This window comes from Harmonia axyridis, chromosome 4 (genome assembly GCF_914767665.1).
Source record: "Harmonia axyridis chromosome 4, icHarAxyr1.1, whole genome shotgun sequence".
Lineage (NCBI taxonomy): Eukaryota > Metazoa > Arthropoda > Insecta > Coleoptera > Coccinellidae > Harmonia > Harmonia axyridis.
The window spans coordinates 42,286,685-42,314,019 of NC_059504.1; the positions used below are offsets into that span (position 1 = coordinate 42,286,685).

General features: G+C 36.1%; 1 protein-coding gene across 2 annotated transcripts in view; it reads left to right on the forward strand.

Annotated features, from left to right (window-relative positions):
* LOC123677556 (neuroligin-1-like) overlaps window positions 1-27,335 on the forward strand; it is a 536,762-nt gene that overhangs the window by 56,789 nt on the left and 452,638 nt on the right. For both annotated transcript variants that reach the window (XM_045614141.1, XM_045614140.1), the window contains exon 2: window positions 8,756-8,798. The gene's annotated coding sequence lies outside the window, so the exon portion shown is untranslated. The remainder of the gene's footprint in view (window positions 1-8,755; window positions 8,799-27,335) is intronic.

Here is a 27,335-nt window from a genome sequence, read left to right on the forward strand (position 1 = left end):
GGGTCCAACCTACTACTTAAATGAAAAAATTAAAAGGAAGTTCAAATTTGCGTTACATATACATTGTTGAATTCGTAATTTTATTCTTTTTCGCCCCATAACGACAACGAAAATGGCGACCAATCGAAAAAAACATGACTATCGCGTCTCTGACATAATGTGAAACGGAAAAAAATCGAAGACACCATTGAAATCTCTATGTATATTGGATAGATAATAAAAACATATGAATTTAAGCCACTTTGTATTTCTAACGTTTTCCATATCCCTCTAAATGGTCCTATCCTAATTGAAATTATTGACTGTTCCTTCGAATAACATTCAATTTTTTATAATGTTTAAAATATTATAGTTGAGATAAATTCCCGAATTCGACCGTTCTAAAGACCCAATTCAATTCGGCGCCCTCTTGGGGCTTTCTAAAAACGCAGATAATATTCTTTTTCATTCGACAACAGGGGTATACCTTCCAATCAACAGCACGAAACGGAATTGTCCTTGGGGAAATCCGACCGTAGCCAAACTAAACAAATTGATGTTTGTAACTGACCCAAAATTGTCCAATTCTAGGGAGCCTCATCTGACTTTATGTCCTACTGAGACCCGCTGATTTCATTATCACCCCCTATGCCTTTTCCAAAATTCTATGAACGGACCCTCGGAGTATTGCATTCGGATATTTGGTATAAGTGGCGCGATGATTTCTGTGTTGAATATTGAAAACCTCGCAGTCAAAGAGCGATGTATAATTTTTAAATTCCCTGACTAATATTAGGGATTCATCAAGCCAAATAGCTTGGTATTTTAACTAACTATACTTGACGTGAAAATCAAGTTTGTGAAAAGTTACATGCTTGAGCTTGGCTAGACTTGATTTTAGACATTTATTGCTCGACTTGATATCAAGCGGCTTGATATTATAGAGCTTGATATGCACGCGTCGCACGTCATACGAGGCGTGTATTTAAAGTAAGGTCTCCAAGGCCATTGTATCGCCGCAAGTAGCTCTAGATGAAATCCGGCAGAACTGTTGTATACGTTAGGCCCCCCTCCACCAATCGACACCTGGTGGAGCTCATTAGAACGCTCAGTCTTGACGTAGCAGCCATATTTGCAATGGAAGTGCCGGTTGTCGCTCCCGCCAGGTGCGAGTTACGTTCAGTCATTAAGTTTTTGCACTCAAAAGAAACTCCTCCTATAGAAATTCATCGTCAATTGGAAAAAGTGTATGGTGAGAAATGTACGGACATGAAAAACGTTCGAAAATGGTGTAGAGAATTTTCAGCTGGCCGACTAAACGTTCACGACGAGGAGCGCAGCGACAGGCCGTCACACTCGGACGAAACAGTGCGGAAAGTTGAGGCACTTGTGCTGAAAGATCGCATTTGACTCTCAATGAGTTTGCCGAAACACTCCAAGATGTGTGCAGTAGAGACTCTATTCATTCAATTTTGGTGAATACTGCAATACCGAAAATTGTCAGCCGGGTGGGTCCCGAAAATGCTTACCCCGGAGCACAAAGTCAAACGTCTCCAATGTGCCCAAGACTTTCTCGCCAGTTTTGAAGAGGGAGGGGAAGAATTTCTTGATTCATTCGTCACATGCTTCCTGCTCTTAAAAAACATCTAGGCGGAATGAAATTTGCGAACGATGAAGAAGTTCATGAAGCGGTCATTTCGTTCTTGCGCGAGGCGGCGGGATCGTGGTTCGAGGAGGAGATACAAAAGTTTGTCGTACGAATGAGGAAGCTCATCGAAGTGAATGCCGATTACGTAGAAAAATAGCTTCTATTTCAAGCTTTACATCAATGTATAAAACTTAGTAAATAAATGTTATTTAATGTGAAAAAATAAATGGAGACCTTACTTTAAATACACGCCTCGTATATCTCTGCAATTTCGTGCGCGCTTAGACTAAATGAGGGGATTCCTGGAGCGCCGAGAGACTGAAGCATTCGCTAGTTTATTAGTTGTTTTCTCACATTCTTATGAAATCTATTGGTAGATTTTGGTAGTTTCAGAAATATCTTTCTAAACTTGGCCAAAATGACCAAGGATTTTTAATCAACGCCATCATCTCCAGCTACTGTTGAAAGACAATTTTCCAGAGTTGCTCTTACAGTAAAAAAAAACCGCAATAGGTTAGGTGACAAATCTATAAGATGCCTCAAGTGTCTTAGATCCTGTATGGAGAAACATAAAATCAAACAAAGCCTGGAGGTTTTCTCAATATTATAGAAAAGTGTTTTTCGCAAAATTCTTCTCATTTCATCATGTTTTTATTAATGTGACACTACACAATAAAACTGCTAATAAGCTAAAAATCGAGTAGCTTGATATCATTCAAGTACTTGATAAATAAATACTTGACTTTACTTGAGATTGAAAAACTACTACTTGACTTGACCTTGACTTAAAAGTTAAGCTCAAGCCAAGTACTGATAGGTTAGGCGTGACATGCTGAAAATAAAATTGAAATTGCAATGAAAGGTTTCTTTTTTTGCGTATGTCTGAATTCGATTATATTTTTCTTTCTATGATTTTGAAATATAAAAGATTGAATTTCTATAGTTCCCTAAGTACGGGGAATGTGAGATTCGAAGGTTCGATTAAAAATGGTTTCCGATAAAAAAATTCTTTCTATTTATTGGGTTATAAAAGGGACACTAAAAATATACATCCGGCAAAATTATTATGTAGCTAAACAGACAAAAGCTCAACGAAGATTGTAATTCATTTTCCTTGAACCCTTTGGTGGATTTTAGAAATTATTTTGTGAATTCTAGTTTTATTGAAATATTAAGGATTCATTCAGAACAATCTGTTATCTGTGATGTATGTTCTCAATTGATTCTCGTTAGAAATGATGAATCAAGCAAATTTCAAGCTATTCCTTTCAAAAAAACAAGGATTTTATTCATTGTTTACATGGTCATGATGCTTCTGGCAGGTATTACGTATGAAACCTCATGGCCGCCACCATATGAATGTAAGTTAACAATGACTAAAATCCTTGGTTTTGACGAAAAAAGTTACTTTTTTCTGGAATATCTTGATATGTGATTAATTCATCATTTCTAACGAGAATCAATTGGGAAAATCCAAAAAAACCAGCTATATTAATATGGATAACCTTACCTTTATTAGGCCAACTTCATAATTTTCTCTTGAAAAAACTAGCGGGATTGAGAAATTTGTATCACCGGATTCTTAATCTAGACTCTGCAAAATTCCATAACTTTTGAATCATTATTAAAATAAATTCCATAAAGTAAATAATTACCAAATTTCCTCACAAAAATTAAAAGATTTTGCTTTTTCAATGTGGGATAACCCCCCTCTAACATGAGTCAACTCTAATTACGAATTGCTGTTATTAAGTAATGGTGAAAGTTGAATGTTATGGTGTTCAATTAAATATATGAACGAATTAAAATATTCATTTACGTATCCAATGAAACATCAAATGACGCCGAAAGCTTAGGCTTTCACAGGAGACAAATAGAATAATTTATCAAACATCCAAGAGTAGTCTGGAATCACACATAAAATTAAATGGAGAGCATCAAGCCAAGTTAATTTATGGCCTAAGAAATAGCAACGATACTAAATCAATGCTCTTACTCTTAACTCCCATTTGTTCGACTACCTCAATTACATAGAATGCAATTCCTTTTAGAGCTTTACTCAGAAGCTACGAAACTTTTATCTTGTGCTGATTCATTAGTTATTTTTCGCGGTCGTTCCCTGAACAAATCACTGTATCATCACGTCCGCCTTCTTAATTTTCTCTTTAACGATATGGTTCGTCCTTATTTTCTGTTTAGATTTCAATTTTTTTTTGGTAAAACAATGTGTTTGTCCACCGCCATTATCTATACACTTCCCAACAAGTCTCGGCATTGATGCAATAAGATGGTCTATTTCTTCTTGGGTTACTATCCCAAGCAACTTGTACTTCATGTCTCAGAGCCTCCAAAATCCGTGGGGGCTGGGGTGAATTTCTGAGTCATCTGCCCATATGATGTCCCAAGTATGATATATGGGGATCGGGAGATCTGAGCGGCCATGGCAAAAGATTCACATAGGTCGCTTCAAAAAGTTTGAATTAACTCTAGCAACATGAGGTCGGACATTTTTCTTGCTGGAATATTTGATTCTCGAGCCGGTTAAGGTAAGGGAGAACATGTCTCCAGTCTCCACTATTTCTTGGAGGTAACGCAGCGCTGTCATGCTACTTAGAATGAAGACTAAAGGTGACCTTCTTGCATTTGTAACAGCGCCACATTCCAAATTCCTACTGTCCGGTGTACATGACCCATGACGTTCCACATCAAACTGAGGTTCACGTCTTTCTCCCCAACGTCGTCTTACCCTTCTTCGGCCATCACGTGCACTCAAGGAGAATCGAGATTCATCAGAAAAGATGACCTGATGCCATTCCACATTCCAATGTTGAAGTTCACTGCACCACTAATCGTTGTCGGCGATGCTCAACCGTCAGAAGTATCACAAGATGAGGTTGATAATGCTGCAGTACAAAGACCTTATCCGGCGGTAAACCGTTTGGACAGTTACAGGATGGCCTTGTTCTCCTAACCACTCATCAGCCAAAGATCGAGTTGTCGCAAATCGGTCTCTAATGGCCATAAGTCTTAGACGTCGATCTTGAACTTCATTTGTGCCCCTTCGACGTCCGTTGCCTACTCTTCTTCGATTTTGGGCATTATCAAACCACGTTTAACAATATCTCATAATTGTATTTCTCTTCGTATGGTTAGCGATTTCTCGGAATGAATAGCCTCCGGTAGACCAATAATTCGACCTCTTTCAAATTCACTTAGCTGGCTATAAATTCCGCGTACACCAGTTCCAAGTATTTTAACAACAACTAGACATCGACTTTGCATCTCCTCGAACAGCTGGTTTGTTGTGAAATTTTAAAAACTTGCAAAAAACGACTATAATTTTCAAGTAACAACATTTTTTTATTTGTTCACATGAAAAAACCTTCACGGCTTTTTTCTCCAAATTCAATCTTTTACGTTTTGCTATACTATCTATGTTTTACCAAACACACTAATTCTCGAACGAAAACAATTAAAAACAGTTAATTAACAAAGTTGGTTCGGACCTAGAATACCTCGGTGGGGTTTGGTAATGAGTAAACTCCGAGTAAAGGTTTCATAAATATAGCCATTCAAATATGATTCAAATCCTGTAATTCTGATAACATCAAACTACCAAAATAACTGTTCCACGCCTCATGCAAAATTCCAGTTTGATCACGTTTCCAGAACCAGAGAAAATTCAAGAAGAATATCGAAAAAAATATACTAAATTTTCCATGACTACAAAAAATTCTTCTTTTTTCTTTTCAAAATATTTCATGCGAAATACATGGTTTTATCATCTGGATGGGCGATCGGAGAATCACAATTCATCTCGTTTTGCCCATAGACGGGAAATAGCTAAAAACGATTACGGATTCCAAGAAATACTCGCATATTATTCTCATTAGTATTCAAGCCGATCCAACTGCGCCACTTAGAGAAAACAATTGAACGGCGAGAAAAATAACCCTTAACGACATTTGGGGATAGGACTGCGTTGCCTGAAGACAAATGGCGGAACGGTGGAGGTGAAGGCTCTGTTAATTTATGTACGTGATTCTGTGGTAATGTTTGATGATAATATATCTCGAAGAGGGCTTTCTATTCAGCACAAAAAATATAGGATTAATCTCCTCTTTCTCCTGCCCGATATGGCGAATTTCGTTTTATGATTGAAGAATGGAACCCCCATTATGATCGATTTTGAATTTTGCGTTTAGAAATTCAGAAAATTCACTTTTATTGCAATAAATGAAAATAATTCCCATCTCATTCATTTTCATTGTCATCATTGAAGAAGGGTTTTCCATTTTGAATAGCTCATTATCTGGACAGATGTCACTTTTGAATCTGTCATTCTTTGACATTCAACAAAAAAAAAAAGAACCATTACTGAAAATGAAAAACAAAACACGCTGTTACAGCGCACTGAAGTTGTTAAAATTCACTCGAAAAATTGTGGGAATTTTGTAGTCACAGTTTGCAAAATTTTGCAGGAAAAGAATAGGGTGCTGCAACCATCAGCCATTTGGCTGATAACGTTTTCCATCATTAATGGCATACCTTCCATTTCACAATGGAATATACATGCATCAATTTCTCTCAAAATATACTAATACTTAGGCCCTGTTGGCTAATTTCAGCCCAAAAAGAAGTTGGAGAGTGGTTTCAATGGTTCAAAAACGGTGATTTGGACGTCGAAGACCAGCGTTGGAAGAGAGAAGGTTTTCAAAGATGCAGAATTGGAGGCATTACTCGATCAAGACTCGTGTGAAACGTAACAAGAATTTTGCAGGATCATTTGGAGGGACGCAACAAGACATTTCAAAACGCCTGAAAGTCATGGAAATTATTCAGAAACAAGGAAATTGACAGCCGTACGAGTTGAAGCCGAGATATGTTGAACAGCGTTTGTTTGCTTGTGAGCAGCTGCTTGCAAGGCAAAGACGAGAGGCATTGCATTGTGACTGGAGACGAAAAATGGGTTCATTACGATAATCCCAAGCCCAGAAAACAATGGGGCCATGCTTCCGATGGCCAATCCAAATATTTCCGAATACAAGGTCATCTTCAGTATTTGGTGGGACCAGCTCGGCGTAGTGTATTATGATTGAAACAATCACAGGCGATCGTTATCGAACGCATTAATGCGTTTGTTGTGTAGAGCATTGAAATATAAATGGCCGCAATACAACGAGAGACATGATAAAGTGATTTTACAGCATGACAATGCTCGACCCCATGTTACGAAAGTGGTCAAGATAAACTTGGAAACGTTGAAATGGGAAGTCCTACCCCACCTACCAGTTTCGATCAATGGCACACGGCCTGGCCGCCCAGTACTTCCGGTCTTATGAAGAAGTAAAAATTGGATCGATTAGTGGATCACTGTAAAAGATGACCAGTTTTGTCATTGCGGGATTCGTATTCTGCCCGAAAGATGGGAGAAAGTTGTGGCCAGCAATGGACTACCTATACTTCGAATCATAAATGTATAACGCGTTTTTTACAATATACCTCAAATTTCGAAAAAAAAACGGTGGAAGCAAAGTTGTGCGCCTATGTATTGTATAAGTGATGACGTTAAAAATACTCAGAGAACTAGACTACATTTTCCAGTTTTTGGCCTGTTTTTAAAATGAAAATGAAATTTCCTATTGGAAAAAAATCCATTCGAAAATAATATATGTTATATTCTAAATCGTTTGTGGCCAAAAACTTGCAAACTCATGGCGTAAACTGCATAAATGAAGTTTCCCAACATACCATTTTGCAGTCGAAAATACAGCGAGTTCAACCGTTTGAAGGTCTTTCAAGTCTCAAATAATATATGACGTTGAATTCGAATCCAATTGGTTCGCTGAATACTCATGACATTTGTAAATTTCGGTGGTACAGTCCGCAGTATTCCATTAAGTTGAACTGGAAATAAATGAACATTTCGAATATATTGTATTGCATGAAGCTGTAAATTACATCGCTTCATATATTGGATAATGGAAAACCAATTTATTTGTCAATGTAATTTGTTAGTTATTCATTAATTAATCTGTATTCCATTTGAAATATTACACGTCAGATTTATTTTCCTGGATAACACGAATTGTCTCATTCTAAACAAAGATCAACTTCGGTTGATTTCTTCCAATGATCAAACTTAAGAATCCTTCGGAGAAAAGAATTTGACCCCTCCTGGAATTTCCAGTTATCGTCTTTCTGAAAATCATAAAAATACTGATTTTTCTTAGGAACGTCAAATTTCTGATATTTATGTAGGCTTGGTTAATCGATCGTCTAGAGGTATGATTCGATTACCTCGTCTTTTTCTCCGTGACTTTGTCGGATTTGTAATTATTGAACTCTTCTGAATTATTTACATCTATTTACAAAGCCACACTTATACAATACAAACTCAGTATTGAGAAGATCTTAATTACGTCTTAATTACAAGTTTCTCACTACGGTACTGAATTTCGTCTTCAACTCGAGTGTTAATTACTCGAAACGTCTTCGATTATCACGTCTTCGTCGTACTTTAGAATTTCGGTAGTCTCGTCTCTAACTTGTTCGCGACTCGTCTTAATCTAGTCCACGAACCGTCTTTTCGTCGTACGTCTTAAGTTGACCGACCGAACTTATTCTGTCTCCCGTCTTAGACTTGACTTCAACTGTCCACCGGCTGGAACTTACTTCATCTACTCTGAATATCCTTCCCTCCTTCCGGCTTGACCACACCCTTAGGGAAAGTACCATCCCCTAGTCCAATAAGAGTTTTGCCGTACCGCCCACAAAGATCTTCGCGGATTCTTGGAAATCGAATATTCTCGAAGGACTAGAACCTGATACACAGATGTAACACATCTGGTACAACCGTCTTGTTCTTGAACTTTCCCAACCCCAGTAAGTTTCTTAAGATTTACAACCGATATGACACATCTTCGACACCTCGAAGAATAACACACCTTTTTTACATTATATGTACAATAACAATTCGTTCCCTGTAAATTAATTTGAACTGTTATGCCCTCGACACTTGAAGAAACTGATAGGTCTCCAAACATCCTGTCGACCATCTCAATTATTTACAGGGAACAATAACTGGATCGTACATTTATACTAGTTAATTTATTTTTATTTTTGCAGAGTCACCACATCCAGATAGAAAGGAAATTTGCAGTAATATAAGGTGAGTTTTATATGCGAAAATAAATCCTCCACTTAAGTTTTGAATTGGATCGAAGTGAACTCAATATCACTTGACACGAAACTAAAAATATTAAAGTTGAAGATTGCTGTATTCCCTACTGCTATTCTTGAAAAGTAAACTGCTCTCATATTTATGGCCTAACGCAAGCAGTAAATACATATAGAATGAATGAAAAACATCCCCAGAGTTTAACGACTTCAAGGAAAGATTTATCACGAAAATGGACAACACAGTTCGATAAAAGATATCTGAATGTAGAGTAGAAAGAGTGGGAGTAGGCGCCAGGATAAGGGAGTCGTAATGTATCTGAGTTAGCTGGGGAAGACAATATCGATGTTTTGTCCCGATATGCAAGAAAATTTAAGTATCAGAGATAATATGTTTCACGATTTCTGAATCCTTGCCGAGGAGAAAGTTTTTATGATTCAATCCACGGAATATTGTATATTTTGTATACCCCATGAGGATTATTATTATGTAGGGGAATTTTGTTTTTGCTGTTCATAGATGAACGATTCAGAGGAAGCAGATCAAAAAACGAAACGATGTGTTTTTTCGAACGCTAGTTTATATTCGAACTTCCCTTCAATTTTTATGTTGATCATATCATCTTTGTGCGTTGTAGGAAGATTTGTGGAACACTTTATTATGAAAGAAGAGGATTTTATTAGAATTACAGCATATAGTAGCATTGCCTTCGGTGAGATTCTGGAATGTCGATCACTTTGTTTTTATCGTCCTCATTTTTTTTTATCAAAATGAGGTCATCGGTACATCCCTCAGAGTAATGAACATCAATAGAGGAAGCAAATGTCATTTTCAGTGAGCAAATTTTGTCCCCAACAGGAACTATCAAATTTGACAAGAAGCGCGCCGAAATGAAAACATATCAGTGATACGATATTTCACTCAATTCGCAAGTATATACAGGGTGGCCATTTGAAAACGAAACAGACGATATTACAGACGAAATAAAGTTTTTCGATAGAAATGCTCGGACAGGTCGATTTCTGTTTCGAGGGGGACAACTTAAGATGTAGGTTACGGACGCATAGCGCTTCAACCCTTGCTGCTACAACCCCCACCCCCAATTTTTGAATAGGGAAGATGGGGTGAGTGATACCTCAATTTAAAGGTATTTTTATACTGATTTCAGCACAGTAATTGTTTTTTCATTTTATGCATTAGTTCTCGAAATATTCATGCGTTAGTTATTTAGGAAGGAAGCCACAGTCATGGTTGTTTTGAAGCTCAAAATGTCGATTTTTCACAAAACACTACAAGTGCCATGAAAACACTACTTCATTTGCAAATACTTAGTTAAGAATATTTCGAGAACTAAGGCATAAAATGAAAAAACAATTACTGTGCTGAAATCAGTATAAAAATACCTTTCAAATGAGGTATCACTCACCCCATCTTCCCTATTAAAAATTTGGGGGTGAGGGTTGTAGTAGCAAGGGTTGAAGCGCTATGCGTCCGTAATCTTACATCTTAAGTTGTCCCCTTCGAAACAGAAATCGACCTGTCCGAGCATTTCTATCGAAAAACTTTATTTCGTCTGTAATCTCGTCTGTTTCGTTTTCAAATGGCCACCCTGTATATTTCATTCAATATAACATTCATTCATAACGATATAATAAAATATATTCAACATTCATTCATAACGACATGTGAAAATTGCATATACTTCTTCTATCTACGTTTATTACTCTATGGTACATCCCAATTCTTCTCAATTTTAGTGAGAAAATATTTTATTCATAAAAGCTTGAAAACATTCAAACTGAAATACAAATATTTTAAGTCAAATAAATCGTGAGATGATGAATTGTTATTCTGCTGGGAAATCATTTACGTTGAATGTTTTCATTTCCACTCGATAATACGAGAGAAAGGAATGGAATACGAGGATAACATGACACTTTTCCCCTGAAGAGTCTTCTCAAGTTACAAGGAGAATTGTTCTTTGGATGCTTCCTCGTTTGAGTAATGTAAGTAATGAGTTTCAAAAGCAGCAGTTAATCAATAAGTCATTTTAATCACGATTGTATCAGGCAAAATAGATCCATGTGTTTAAGATTTATGCCGCTTCAAATGTTTCGCTATATCTTGATTTCTGTTCGAGATCGAGATCAAGAGAGTACAACACAGTTTTGAGAAGATCTTAATTACGTCTTTTATTAGTTTCTCACTACGGTACAGAATTTCGTCTTTAATTAGAGTGTTAATAACTCGAAGCGTCTTTGCATATCACGTCTTCGTCTTTGATTCTAGTTTCGGTCGTCTCGTTTTTAACTCGTTCGCGACTCGTCTTAATCTAGTCCGCGAACCGTCTTTACGTCGCACGTCTTGAGTTGACCGACCGAACTTGCTCTCAACTCGTCTTAGACTCAACTTGAACTGTCGATCGGCTGGAACTTACTTTCTCTACTCGCTGGAACTTACTGACCTCTCCCTTGAATATCGACTTCCCTTCTTCCGGCTTGACCACATCCTTAGCACCACTCCGATATCGGAGGAAAGTATCAAGTACCACCCCTAGTCCAATAAAAGTTTTGCCGTACCGCCCACAAAGCTCTTCGCGTATTCCTGGAAATGGAATATTCTCGAAGGACATGCACTCAATCCGCAGATGTGACATCCGGTACCCAACCCCCAGTGAATCTCTTAAGATTTACTACCGACATGACACATGAACAATTAAAACTTCCTTTTTAAGTTATATACAAAAGCAATTCGTTCCCTGTAAATTCATTGAAACTGTCATGCCCTCGACACTTGAAGAAACTCCAAGCATCCTGTTGACCATGTCAATTATTTACAGGGAACCATGACTGGATCCAACACACATAATACACTTCGCCAATAAATTGACCACTCAGAATAAGGCAAGTGTTTCTCTAGCAATAAGAAAGATAATAAAGTGAATCGAAAACAAAAATTTTGAAAAACGATGAGGCTAAAGTGTAAGTTGAATTCCAACTTGGTATAATGTAACTGTTACACTCTGCAGAGGTTTACAAATTTGATGGAAAAAACAAGCTATAATTGCGACACTCGGTATTCAAAAATAGAGGTTTTTATGCGCATACGATTCTCACACCAACGTTCTGGAGAAAATAACCTGTCATTCAAAAGAAAAGAAGTTTTGACGAAAATGCATCTTAAACTTGAGCCAAGTTTTTTGTTTTGGATTTCAGTTTGGTGCGTTAATTTATTGGTATAGTGTATAATGCGATAGTTAACTTTTCAGTACGAAACGCCACAACAAAGGCTTGTTTAGTAAACAGGTTCAAATTTTTGATGTGCAATATCGAGGGCTGCTCATAATAGGGTTCTGCGTTCTGGTTGTTGAGTCCTTGACACAATCACGTCCAATAAATCTCGAGAATATCATATAATCAACATCATTTCTGCATTCAGTCGACGAGCGGTCTCGAACTGTACAATATTCGAACATAAATCATTTTAACAATAACGTACACTTCCCTAATTGATGCTGATGTGTGCTATGTTTCATCTTTGGTGTAACTCACTTAGAACGGAAACTTGGCCTTGTTCGTATTCTACTTCCAAGTTTATAATTGCACAGTAAAATATCGACCGACAAATTATTCTGGAGGAGATTAGAATGGAATTAATTAACACGTTTCAGATTATTGCCCTTCATTTTAGAAAATTCCAGAACACTATTAAGGAGAATTTTTCTGAAACTTACACCGGAAAATTCACGTACAGACCTAACTGACGAAGAAACTGCAACACCCAGTAGAAATTTAATTTTTTTTATGGTGCAGTATAGTATAGCAAGGAGTAAATGATTGAAATTTGGAGGAAAAACGAAGGGTTTACAATTTTTTTTTTAAATTTATTGACTATGTGTTTGTCCACCTCGATTATATGTATATACAGAGTGGCCACTTTTTCAATGGGATTGTATTGGTAACTTTTAAACCCTAAGAGTTAGAAGGTCGGTCGAATGGAGAAAAAATTGCATGCATAGAAGCATTATCAAGAAGTTCAAACAAATCGAGATTATCAGTGCCGGTTATTGAGATATCATAAGAAAAGTAAATTTTGTCATTTTGATTTTTCTTTTTTTCCCACTTTATTTCAAATATTATCGGAAAATGTTACAGGAATTTTTTATTCGACAGTAAATTGTTCTCAATTTGACGTAATCAGATTTCGTATCCAACGTTTCGTGCTCTCTGGGCCACCCTCAACCTCATTTTTTTCAATTCAGACCTGTATATTTCATGACACTTTTCGAAATAACTTTTAACGCTGAATTCAACGACATATCATACAATGTCATTCAAAGTTGATTTTCAGGTGATTTTGACCCTTATCCAAATTTCTTTGGGTCGGAGCACGACAAATTGAGGACAATTTACTGTCGAATAAAAAATTCCTGTAACATTTTTCGATAATATTTGAAATAAAGTGGGAAAAAAGAAAAATCAAAATGACATAATTTACTTTCCTTATGATATCTCAATAACCGGCCCTGATAATCTCGATTTGTTTGAACTGCTTGATAATGCTTCTATGCATGCAACTTTTTCTCCATTTGACCGACCTTTTAACTCTTATGGTTTGAAAGTTACCAATACAATCCCATTGAAAAAGTGGCCACCCTGTATACTACCCAACACGTCTCGGCATTGATGCAATGAGATGGTCTATTTCTTCTTGAGGGTTACTAAGTATCCCAAGCTACCTGTACTTCATATATCAGAGCCGCCAAAGTCCGTGGGGGCTGGGGTAAATTTCCAAGCCTTCTACCCATGATGTCCCAAACATGCTCTATGGGTGAAAGGTCGGGGGATCTGGGAGGCCATGGCAAAATATTCATATGGGTCTCTTCGAAAAAGTTTAAACTAACTCTGGCAATATGAGATGGGGCATTATCTTGCTGAAATTCTCGAGCCGGTTGAGGTAAGGAAGAACATATGGCTCCACTATTTCTTTAAGGTAATGCGGCGCGGTTACATCGAATGAAGACTTAAGGTGGCCTACTTGCATGCAATTGCACCCCATACCATTACATCAACTGTCCAATGTAAATTACGCTCATCATAAAACTGAACGTCTTTCTCCCCTACGTTGTCTTACCCTTTTTCAGCAATTATGTGCACTCAAGGAGAATCGAGATACATAAGAAAAGACGTCCTGATGCCATTCCACATTCCAATATTGACGTTTTCTGCACCACTATAATTGTTGACGGCGATGCTCAGCCGGCAGAGGTAACACAAGATGAGGTCGATAATGCTGCAGTTCAAAAAACCTTATCCGGGGGTAAACTGTTCGGACAGTTACAGGATGGCCTTGTTCTTCTAACCACTCATTAGCCAAAGATCGAGTTGTCGAAAATCGATCTCTTACGGCCATAATTCTTAGACGTCGATCTCCAACTTCAACGTCCGGTGCCTACTCTTCTTCGATTTTCGGCATTATCAAATCAAGCTTGACAACATCTCATAACAGTAGTTGGATATATTTTCGTACGGCTAGCAATTTTTCGAAATGACAACCCCGCCTCCCGTAGACCAATAATTCGACCTCTTTCAAATTCACTTAGCTGGCGATAAATTCCGCGTAAACATGTTCTAGGCATTTTAACAACTAAACATCGACTTTGTGCTCCTCAAACAGCTGGTTTGTTGTACAACTTGTTCGCATGAAAAAAACTTTTTTGTCCCAATAAAATCATTCAGGTACTCCTTGCTATACTATTTATGTTTTACCAAAATAAAATTAGAATTCACACAGCTCCTTCTGAGTGTTGCAGTTTATTTGTCAGTTAGTATAATTCTCTCAAATGAAAATATTAGAATTTGTATTTGTATTATCATCGCCTTCATTGATATGATTGATATGAATCCCCAAAAGAGCTACCTATATGTATTGATTTTCAAAATAATGAAAGGTATTGGATAGATGAAAATTATTTATTGAAATGAATCTAACTGGATATATTGTAATGTGGAATGCTCATTACATCATAATAATATTATTATGGTCAAATTCCGACCATAATATCAACTACAATACATCCGCTTCAGTTATTCTATTAATTTATTTGTGAAATATGTAATATCACTTTTTCAGTTTATATGTTTGGTCTCATTATGATATGTTCCATCCAATTGCTTTCTATATTGGAATCTCATAAATGGAAATAGCCACAGTAACCAATTTGGTATTATTCATGTTTCATTATTTCATTGTTGGCACTTGCGTTTCGCATGTAAAATCCATCTAGGGATTCCATAAATATGATAGTTCCAAATATTATTTTCCTTTTCATTTCAAAATAGCATATTCCATCATGATGACAATTTCAAGTATTCAGCTGAAGTCTATATCAATCACCCAAACCATACAACATTGAGCAGAATATAGTAGAAAATTGCCTAATATTCCAGTGACCACAAAACCTACGGAATTGAGATTTTAGGTGTTGATATGACATAACAGTTCCAAGCTCCGCGCAGATCATTTCATCAGATTCATAGAAATGTAGAAGATTGTCAGAAAAGAAATACCCAATATTTCCTTGTAGATCCGATCCAGTTCAGATTTTGCGTGTCCCTATATCAATATCACTTTCCAAATACGCACAAAATTTTTGTTGATAGTGTTATCGAATATCGAAATACAAATCCGAATATTTCAGCGACAACAGATCAGACCGAATTCAAATATCGCAAAAAATTGGTTAAGTCCTGACACGAAGTTAGGAGATTTTGACCTCTCGTTCATTCTTTCACCAATTGCTACTTTGGAGAATGTATATACCCATATCACTCCGACACCAAAGAGAGACATAACTTTTTTTTTAGCCGGTTTTCCACTGATTTGAAAAGTCGATACTGTCTATAGCTATGGAATATGAAGAAATGATAAACTATTCTGAAATAGTTATTTGTTTTACTAGGAAGCAAAGTATCATAGTAGATTGACTGCTGCGGCTGATAGTTAAAGTGAGTTGCCGAGTTGAACATACAATTTTGTCTGCGATTGTTTATAATGATATATGTAGGATATTGTATTTGCAAATTATTACAATTCCCACAATCTTTTTATTTTTCCTGTAGTGATAAATTAAAACGAAATTTGATAGAAATCGCAATTGTTGGTATGGTTGGTTGCTATGAAAATGTATATGTCCATAATAATTATAGTTTGACAACTTATGAAATATCTGACAGCTTTTTAGGAAAAAATCAGATATATTTATGTAGGATCCAATTATTATTCCCTGTAAATAATTGCGATGGTCAACCGGATGCTTGGAGACCTATTAGTTTCTTTTAGTGTCGAGGGCATGACAGTTTCAATTGATTCACAGGGAACGAATTGTTATTGTACATATAATGTAAAAAGGATGTGTAATTCTTCGGGGTGTCGAAGATGTGTCATGTCGGTTGTAAAACTCAAGAGATATACTGGGGTTGGGAAAGTTCGAGAACAAGGCGGTTGTACCAGATGTGTTACATCTGTGTTCAGGTTCTAGTCCTTCGAGAATATTCGATTTCCAGGAATCCGCGAAGATCTTTGTGGGCGGTACGGCAAAATTGTTATTGGACTAGGGGATGGTACTTTCCCTAAGGGTGTGGCCAAGAAAGAAGGGAGGTCGATTTTCGAGACAGGCTAAGTTCCAATCGGCAGAGAGACAGTTCAAATTAAGCCGAAAACGGGTAAAGTTGAAGTTAAGTCTAAGACGGGAGACAGAACAAGTTCGGTCGGTCAACTCAAGACGTACGACGTAAAGACGGTTCGCGGACTAGATTAAGACGAGTCGCGAACAAGTCAAAGACGAGACGACCGAAAATTTGAAGTACGACGAAGACGTGATGAACGAAGACGTTTCGAGTAATTAAACTAGAGTTAAAGACGAAATTCAGTACCGTAGTGAGAAACTTGTAATTAAGACGTAATTAGGATCTTCTCAATACTGAGTTTGTACTGTATAAGTGTGGCTTTGTAAATAGATGTAAAAAATTGAAAAGAGTTTAATTATTACAAATCCTAAAAAGTCACGGAGAAAAAGACGAAAGGCCAGGTAATCGAATCATACCTCTAGACGATCGATTAACCAAGCCTACATTCATATTATGGACAATGTTAGGGAAGTAGAAGTCTTTACTCCTCCAGAAATAAGGGAGGTGGCAAAAAATATTGATTGTCAGAAAATGTAGAATGTTTTATTCTCATTGAGAATAATTATTTTGCTGGCTAGGCAGGAAAAGAAATACTTTGCTGTGTGTCGGCAAAATTAATATTCGCTGTCAATCGGAGTAAAAATCTTTTTTCTACAAACGTGCGCTTTCAACCCTTTTTCGGCATACATTTTGAGTCCCAAACTGTACAGGAAAAATTCCTGCTAATTGTTTTCCGCATGCATATATTAAAGAGTGAATTTAATTTTGTCATGGCTGTATGCACCGAACGTCCAATTAACGCCAATGATGAGATAACTATGGTAACGACATGCAGAAATACGTCTGTTATTCATGTGTGAATAATCAATCAAACCAAATTTGATCTGTATATCAGTGTATTTGTTGTAATATCAAAGTTGATACGTTTGTGTTGTTGAGTTTTGTTGCCTAGTGGTGAAGGACAGTCGATAGTACTGCATTTGTATAAAATGTCTAAAAACATGGTGTATGCACTCGTCAATTCTCGAATGCAATGACATTCGACCGAATTGAGAATATTAGTTTTATTTCGTGGCGGCGTCGGAATGTCATACTTCTCATTTCGATCTTTTTCCCGTTGATATTGATCTGAATTTGATTGATTATCAAATCAACAGATGAACTCCAAGGATCAGTTTCCTGTGTAAAATAAACATTTGTAATGTATGTAGTTCATGAATTCTCGTTAAAAAAATGTGCAGAATGTTACTATGGTGAAGAAAAATATAAAATCTAAGATGCATAGAATACCTGGTGTGTTTACTGATTCGATTTTGTTTCAGACTTTTTGAGAGACCCACCTGTTGCTTTAGTGGTCTGCTTCACCAGAGTGCTGTAAGGTGGCGCTCTTTAAAATTTTTCGAATTCCCGCATCTGCCTGGTGTCGTTTAAAAAGGAAATACTGATTTTATACACTGCAAACATTCACAATAAATTACAATTCAGTTCATATCGAATTTTTACTCAAATGAATGGAATATAATGACAGACCATAGAATATAAAATATTATTGTTCTATACTCAAAGTTCACGACAAGAGCGTAGAAATAGGGGGATATTAGGGGAAATTACGCGGTGCTCCTAAATTGGAGATACAAATGAAAATGACAGATTTCCGGATCATTTTGAGAAAAAAAGTCCTATAGCATGAGTCCCCAAACATTTTGTTTTGAGATACATGTGTTGAAGTCCAAGTTATTTTCTCGTATAACCTTCCCTTCACAAGATATTTAATATGAATTGGCCATAGATATTCCAGTTTAAAGTTTTCACTATGTGATATGATAATTTTGAATGCAAATCTACAGGGTGATATATTTTCTGGAAGGATGCCTGCTTCCTTCCTCCAAAACTATATTTTGGTGAATGGCTGTTAGTTTAGAAAAATGTAGAAAAAAAGCTCTGGTCCAGTACTATACTTTTTGGTTTGTTATAGTTTTGTCGTATCTGCTATCGATTTCGAGAAAAATCTCTAGTAATCCTCAGGAAAATCCAAATTATTATGAAGATCCAGCTAGTAAGCTCTAATGAATGCATTAATTATAAGTTTTGGTATTCATTTACCTAATCTGTAGCGAAGATTAATAAATATTTGATAAACTGTACGACACACTAGAAACAACCTGTATATTGAAAGCAAAGCCTTTGTGGGCTCATATTCATGAAACTTTTTTTTCTCAAAATCATCCAAGTAATTTCCCATTTTCCTTCGTAACTCTTATTTGAGAACAAGGTAAGCACAACTGAATTAGTAACAACAAAAATTATTTCGAGTAATTTGGTTCAAACTTCATTATCAAACTTCTTTTTCTAACATTACAGATATGAATAAAAGTTGTCGTCAAAAATTTTTTTTCGATTATCCCTCCCCAAGAAAAAAAAGATCTACACCCTTTTTTCACAAGAGTCGAGAAATGTCAAATGTAAACGATGTATGCGCCATCTGAAAAGTCCGCGATCCCTCGAAATCAAGTAGGTATAAATCCGAAAAATCTTCCGTTTTGTCTGAAAGTTTTACAGCTATAAGTAGACACACCAGGTATTCTATGCATCTTAATATTGATCTGAATTTGATTGATTATCAAATCAACAGATGAACTCCAAGAATCAGTTTCCTGTGTAAAATAAACATTTGTAATATGTAGTTCATGAATTCTCGTTGAAAAAATGTGCAGAATGTTACTATGGCGAAAAAAATATAAAATCCACTAATGACAGGAATAATATGATAGCACTAAAGGTTCTCAAAAATTTTTCATATTAAGGGCTAAACTGAGAAAACAAAGGAAAGTAAATTCTAATGAACTAGTTGTTTCTATATTATATCTTGTATAATTAAAAGTGCATATTGTCCAAAGAAAAGTGTAAGGAATGATCATCTTGCGAATATTTGTATATCCTAGGAATTTGAAGAAGAAAACAGTGAATGAAGTCATCTCCATTCGGTACATCTGCAGTGGATTATTAATATATTATATTACATAATTTGTTAATAGCGCTACCTACATTTGACCAAGCTCAACTAATATTCTCAAAATTGGCAAAACAAAATATAATTAGTGAATTCACCAGGTTTTTAGACATCGTACATTTGTACTAAAAAATACATATTTAATAATCGTATTTCACTACAACAATATAATATTTACATCTGATGATGAACTGCCCTCTGATATATTAGAAGCAGCTTATGAGGCCGGTCTTCATTTGCTATCATCAAAGTCAAAATTAATGACAATATACGAGAAGCAATATTCTCATTTCATTTATTGGTGTTATACTTAGAGAATAAAACGAGAAAAGAGGAAGTGTTTTCAGCATATTTTTTGGAAATGTCTAAAATTTTGAAACCGAAGATTTTATGGTCTTGATATCCTTTGATAAAAAGTGTCTGTAAAGTAAAACTGCCTTCATCATAAGAAAGAATATTGGCATTCGCCCAAAAAGGCCTAAAGCTTCCTAAAAATGTTTAATGGATTCGGACCTTACTTGGCGGAAATTCATTATAAATAAAGTAAGACAAAGTAAATTCCACTGGATCCATTGAAATTGTAATAAGGAAGCTTTTGAACTTTTTGGGCGAAAACCAATGTTCTGTCTTTTGATGAATACAGTTTTACTTCACAGACACTTTTTATCAAAGAATATCGGGATCGTACAATTTTTAGTTTCAAAATTTTAGACATTTCAATTGCTAGCAACAATTGTTTCGCCACAGGGTGGCTTCATCAGGCAACTTTTTGACTGATAAGAGTACAGGGCTCCTAGGAAACTTATATAGAAACAAAAAACTCGACCTTAACACAACGATTCCTGTCTGACAGAATGTTTTTTGTCAGTCAAAAATGTAGCCTGCAGAAGCTTCAGTGTGGTGCAACAATTGTTGCTAACAATAAAATAGTTCAGTGAATATCACTTAGTTATTTTATTTTATTTATAACAATTCATTTATGTGTGCTATTCGTAGTCTTATTTTCTTCATAATTCAGATAGTATTTGTGAACAGTTGAGTTTTAATTCATTCTGCAGAAAAAATATTGTTCCCATCTCTTGCGGAACTTGAATTTTTCGGATAATGACTCATTGTTACAGAAGTATGCCCATATTATAGAATGCTGATAAATTACCAAACTAAACTCTACACGACTATAATCTGGTAGCATTTTTATTCTTTTGAATCTCTTACTACACTGCTCAACAATTGATAGGGATCACTTACTTGTTCTAAATTTATTTCTGAAATATTCGCTCCAAGATTATAAATTTAGTCAGATATAAGAGTATTTTCAGTTGATAATATGGTTCACTTGAGAAAAGAATGAAAAAATGGAAAGTTGGAGAGAAAAAAGACTTTATTAGGAACACTCAAAATTCTGTGTTTGAATAACATAAAAATTTTATAATGAAACCACAAGAAGGCTGAAGTTTCGGTTAAGCTGGTACCTAGTTGGTCCCCCACGAGCTCGTCTCAAGCATTCTACCCTACGAGGCATACTTTCGATCAAACGATTTATAAAATTTTGGGGCAAATTCGTCCAAATATCCCGTAAAGCGTTAGAAAGGTCCTCCAGGTTATTGATCGGTTGTTCTAAGGTTGACAATTGTCTAGAAATCTCAGACCAGACATGTTCGATGCAATTTATGTCTGGAGAGCGAGCTGGCCAGTCCATCCTATACATAGCATGAGTTTCTAGCGCTTCATTAACCAGACGACTACGGTGTGGACGGGCATTATCGTCAATTAAAATGAAATTCTCGCCCACGGCAGCCGCAAACGGAACAATTATGGGTTCAATAATCATATCGTGATATCTCTGGCTGGTCATGGTGGTGTTCTGCAGAACAACCAACTCTGTGCGTTGGTTCAAACAAATGCCTCCCCATACACATATAGAACCTCCGCCAAAAGCTGTTGTGGGTACCATAAACTGTTCTGCATACCTTCGACCTCTTTCCCTCCAAGCAAGAATACGTCCATCGGAGTTGACCAAACGAAATCTAGACTCATCCGTAAATAAACATCGGCTCCAATCTTCAAGTGTCCAATTGCGGTGCTCCTCAGCCCATTGCCGTCGATGAACCCGGTGTTCCCTATTCAAACGGGGATGTTGTACCCTCCTACGTGCTCTCAAACCACGAACATGTAGTCGTCGTCTTACAGTCTGGTTCGAAATTAGAACTCCTGTTGCAACTCTCAGTGATCTATTGAGCTGCGACGCCGGGTAAGTGGGATTTCTCCTAGCATTGAGGATCAGAAGACGATCTTGGGCAGCTGTTGTACTGCGCTGCCGACCTCCCCCATGAACATAAGCTACTGAGTCGTTTTGGATGGACCTATTCCAAGCCCGACTCACGACACTTTGCGAAACATTCAACCACCGGGACACTTCTCGCTGGGACAAACCTTCCTGTATCCACCGTATGATTTGGTCCAGTTGCACAGGAGCCAAACGTCTTCTTGGCATGACTGATAAGCTGATATTGTTCTCATTTCATCAATTATTGTCACCTTATGTGTTTGAACGAGAGAAAAAAACAGATTTAATAACAAATACCACATTGCTTTTCACTCCACCTGTAACAGCCTACAGATAATAATCGATTTTGTGAACAAGAGCCGAAGAAGTGAGGAAGACTTTGATATAATCAACTCAAAACATCTTACTTTTTCCTTAGAGAACATATAATGTACAGATATTCACGAGATAACTTGAAAAAAATACAAATGAAGAGAAGTTCATAAGTGATCCCTAGCAATTGTTGATCCGTGTATATCGTTTCAATATCCAACTGAAGCTGTTTGATCTCTTACTAAAACAACTTGAAAAATACAACCGAAACTTTCTAGTCCCTCTCTATACCTCGCTTATATTTTACATTCTAACTGCAGCAAGGGGGTAAATTTCCGGTTCTCGTATATTGGGAAAATCCACTCATTACTTCCAAAATCACGAACCAAGATAATATATTTCAGCGAGTTCAGCGGATATTTCGACTCCTCTGGAGCTTAAATTCTTCCATAAGCTGAAATTATCACCACATTAATTTACGATCTTAATAAAAGCCCCGAAGTTCCGAAAAGAATGGTTCAGAATATTAAATTCGTGAAAAATTAGAATTACTTCACAGATTATTTTTCTGATCATTAGTTTGTGATTAGAATTGAGAGATTGCATATTCTGCATTACCAACATTTCTTGCATAATGACGTGAAGTGAGACTTTTGCGCATTTGTTCATCTGTCACCTGAAATTTACCCTGAAAGTTTTCAATTGATACAAAAGAAAATATTCGAAGGAATCGGCCCTTAGATTTTATGGCGAATATGTTCATTCTGCTATACAAAAACGTGCAGGAATATCTCAGTTTCCCACAGATTTCATGGTAATATGTCTTTGTTAGATGTTGGTACTCGGAATTCGCCTGTCACGGGTTAGTCTATTATCTGTCCAATTTTTGATACACAAATCAATTGTGTCAAAAAACATTTTTCTATTTTAAAAACCACTGAACAAAATTTTTGGATAGGGGAGCTTCAATAAGAATTGGGCCTAATAGAGAAAATAATGTAAAAAACTCGTAGATAAGGCTCATTCTAATAACAGTTCATTCAGAAACTAGCCACTTTGTGGATTGTTTTTGAGTTTCTAGCTCGCGAAAGGAAATCAAAGCCTTCTGCACTTGTATTATAAATGACCATTGTTTTATTTTATTCCATAAAAATTCACCCCTGAAGAAAATTGGTAACCCATTCAGATATTATAATCAAACCTTCTCCTCCATAACCAAGTTGTGTTTAGACGAGTTGAATTCTGAATAAGACGGCCTAAAACTGATACTGATGAGAATACATTTTTCAGCATAATTTCATGAAGAATTTACGTAATGCATGTATCTAATTTGGTGGACAGTCGAATACATTCGAAATCAATAGAAGTGTGAAATATTGAAAGACAGACATGACATGGAAAAATTTCTCATGTATTGCAATAACCCAATAAAATTATTATCGTTATTATCATAATACAGTCAGAAGTTATGGATACGTGTATTTTCTGCAGAAACAATTTAGTCACTCTGTACTTCAAAAGGATTTGAGTTCTGTCCTGAAATATTTTCATTTTCCAAGTCCTCGAGACAGATCCTTCACATCCCTGGAATATGGCTGACTAGTTCAAGATTGGAGATTTATGAGCGGTTTCATTGAACCTTGACCATATCCTCATCTGAGCTGTTTTTGCCTTCAGTCATCGTAGTCTATAGCTCGGCCTCCAGTCAAAAGTTCTAATGGACTCCAGTATCTGGGATGGCTTCAAGGAGGTAACTTCCTCTTTCACACTTCTACAAGTCTCTGGCCCAAAGCATTTTTTACGTAGACTAGCAATGGCGAAGCATTCCGTGACCAGGAGATTCTTCCTCCTCTACACAGAATTTGCACTCGTCAGTTTCTGCTAGACTCATTCTCATGGGGTGCTCCATGAGGTGGCAATACTTCGTAAAGAAATCCAGTGAGGAGCTGTAGAATATTATGTATGTCTATACTATACTTTACTTGGCAGAAAAGCAGCACAAACTCCTTTCATCGGCCCAGAACCTTTTTGTGGTGCAGATAAATGTACCTACAAGAAAGAGTTTCAGGAAAAGGAGGTAACCGAAAAAGAAAAACTCTGGCGGAATCTTCCTGGTTTGGATCACTCCAATGAGTTTCTTCGAAACTTTGACTCTACAAGATCCAAGAAGTATCTGGATCTTAGTAAGAATATGTTACACTTCCTCACTGGATTCCTCACAGGGCATTGTTGCCTTATGAAACACCTCATAAGAATGGGTCTAACAGAAAACGACGAGTGCAGATTGTGTGGGGAGGAGGAAGAAACTCCAGATCACCTGGTGACGGAATGCCTCGCCATCGCTAGCCAACACAAAACCTGCCTTGGGCACGAAACTTATAGAAGTGAGGAATTAGCCTCCTTGAAGCCATCCCAGATATTGGAGTTCATCAGAACTCTGGAACTGGAAGGCGAGCTGTAGATCACGTTATGGAGAGAATGGCTCTGATGAAGGGCACAATAGACCATTAGGTCGCAGTGAAAAGAAACCTCCTTAATTAAATCTGAATCTAATATGCTGATTGTTTAATAATAAATTTTTGTGTTGATAAATGACCAGTTCTGAATGGAAAACAGTGGAATAGTTAAAAATGGTTATAAAACCTCTTTCTTTTCATTCAATGTGGAGTGAAATATGCGAAAAATACAAGAGTAATATAGTTAGGATTCTTTCGATTAGCCTCCTTGAAGCCATCCCAGTTATTGGAGTTCATCAGAACTCTGGAACTGGAAGGCGAGCTGTAGATCACGTTATGGATAGAATAGCTCTGATGGGGGGCACAATAGACCATTAAGTCGCAGTGAAAAGAAACCTCCTTAATTAAATCTGAATCTAATATGCTGATTGTTTAATAATACATTATTGTGTTGATAAATGACCAGTTCTGAATAGAAAACAGTGGGATAGTTAAAAATGGTTATAAAACCTCTTTCATTTCATTCAATGTGCAGTGAAATATGCGAAAAATACAAGAGTAATATAGTTAGGATTCTTTCGATTAGCCTCCTTGAAGCCATCCCAGTTATTGGAGTTCATCAGAACTCTGAAACTGGAAGGCGAGCTGTAGATCACGTTATGGATAGAATAGCTCTGAAGGGGGGCAGAATAGACCATTAGGTCGCAGTGAAAAGAAACCTCCTTAATTGAATCTGAATCTCAATCTAACTTATATTTCTTAGATTTAGCAGTATCTAAGTTTCGAAGAATCTTTTTGGAATAATCCAACCCAGAAAGATTCGCCAAAGTATTTCTCTTTCGGTTATTCTGTATGCATTCTGCTGAACCTCTTTCTTATAGATACTTAAATCATACCACAAAAAGCATCTGGGTCAATGAAAAAAAAATTTTGCTCCTTTTTTGGCTGAGGGACACCCTTTATAAAGAAAAAATACACACATACTACAATATACAGTTTCATAAAAGACAGCATTACTGAACTGGAAGCCTCAGAAATGAAAGTTGTATTTTACACATCTTCAATTTGAAATAAAGTGCTTCATTATCATTCTTTTTATGATTTTCATTCAGAAATTCATAAATTACAGATATTTGTCCTAAAGAAAACTGTAATATTCCCTGAAACAAAAACTGCCGCAAAAAAATCACAAAATTCAGAACGTTTCGATGTCACATACTTTTAATTTGTTCCCCTAATATGAGTGAAGTATTCGCTTTGAATATAATTTGAAGATGAAAGTTCAAAAGGCAATATTTACTTTCTGCAAATTTGTCATACAGATTTATTTCATCGTGCTATCATCCATCCTAATGGAATTCATCATTTCGGAATTAAATTAAAATTCTTCCCTTTATGAGTTACGGAATATCCAGAGTATGCTCGTCCATCCACTGATTTTTAATTTTGCCCACCATCCTTGTTTCGCATTGTTCCATACGTTCAGAGTTGGAGGTCATAAAGGTTTAATCAATCAAAAAGATTGACTACGAGGGTAATTTTTTACCGGACAATGTAATTAAAATATATTTATTACATATCGGACTGAAACTAGGGTTTGATGTATTCCCAGAAAGCTCAATTTTTTCACTTTGAACTTTATCGAATTCAAATCAGATCCATATGTTTCAACAATAAGGTACCTTTATTAATGCAATATACAGGCTGATTCATTGGTAAATAGGCGGAAGCTAAGTGTAGGTAGAGGACACTGAAGTCTGTCAGAATAACCTTTATTTGAAGGGTCCATCTCTCTTCATAATCAGGATACAGTGTTTTATTGATTTTGTTAATTTCTTCAATTACCCATAACTTTCGGACCACCCTATACTCTGTGTCCGTAAAGTAATGAACAAATTCAATTTTAGCTAAACAGACCATTCTGAGAAATAATCCTGAAACACATCGATTTTTGATTTCAATTTACCGTATTTTAAAATAATAAACTAATGTACAGGGTGAATTACTTTCGAGTAATAACGTCACCGTCATTTTGTCTCAATTTTCCGATTACTCCAGCTGAGCTTATCCCAAAAATGTATCACATGTTGATTCCAATTGGTACAGGGTGGACAAAAATACAATAGTTTTGTGTGTGCGCTCATAAAGTAACGCGTAACATTCTTTATTAGTTAAATTAACAATATTATCAAAAATACTGATTCTCTAGCGGCAATTGGTTTGAATGTAAGTTTGTTACATTTTTAGATTGATAAAAATGAGCTGTTTTCAAACATGTTTGGTACTTGTGGTCTAGCAGACAGAATATGAAAGAAATTATTTCTTATCAATTTAAAAGAAACATAGTCTAGTTTTTATGGAATGATATTATTTGTTTAGTAATTTATTGGTGTTCAATGGAAGTTTAGTACTACAATATTTTTGGTATTCGTGAATGCTTTAATTATTGCTTGGATTTAATTTATTATTTTGAATGCTTTCAGAAGTAGGTATAGCATTAAGTTTTTTGACATGTTTTTCAAGACGTGAATGTGCTAGTTTTATTGGTCATTTCAAATTCAGACATCTTATAAATAAATGTCATAGTTTTCAGTCTAAAAATTACTTGAAATCATCACAGATTTATCCGAATACAATGCTAACAATTCATTATGTTTTAAGTTTGTGCCATGAAAATAAGAGTCTGAAGATTCAATTAAATATAAAAAATTAATAAAAACCGAACGAATTTTTTTTTTTTAATTTTAGTTACCTACTGTTTTGTCTTAATATTCA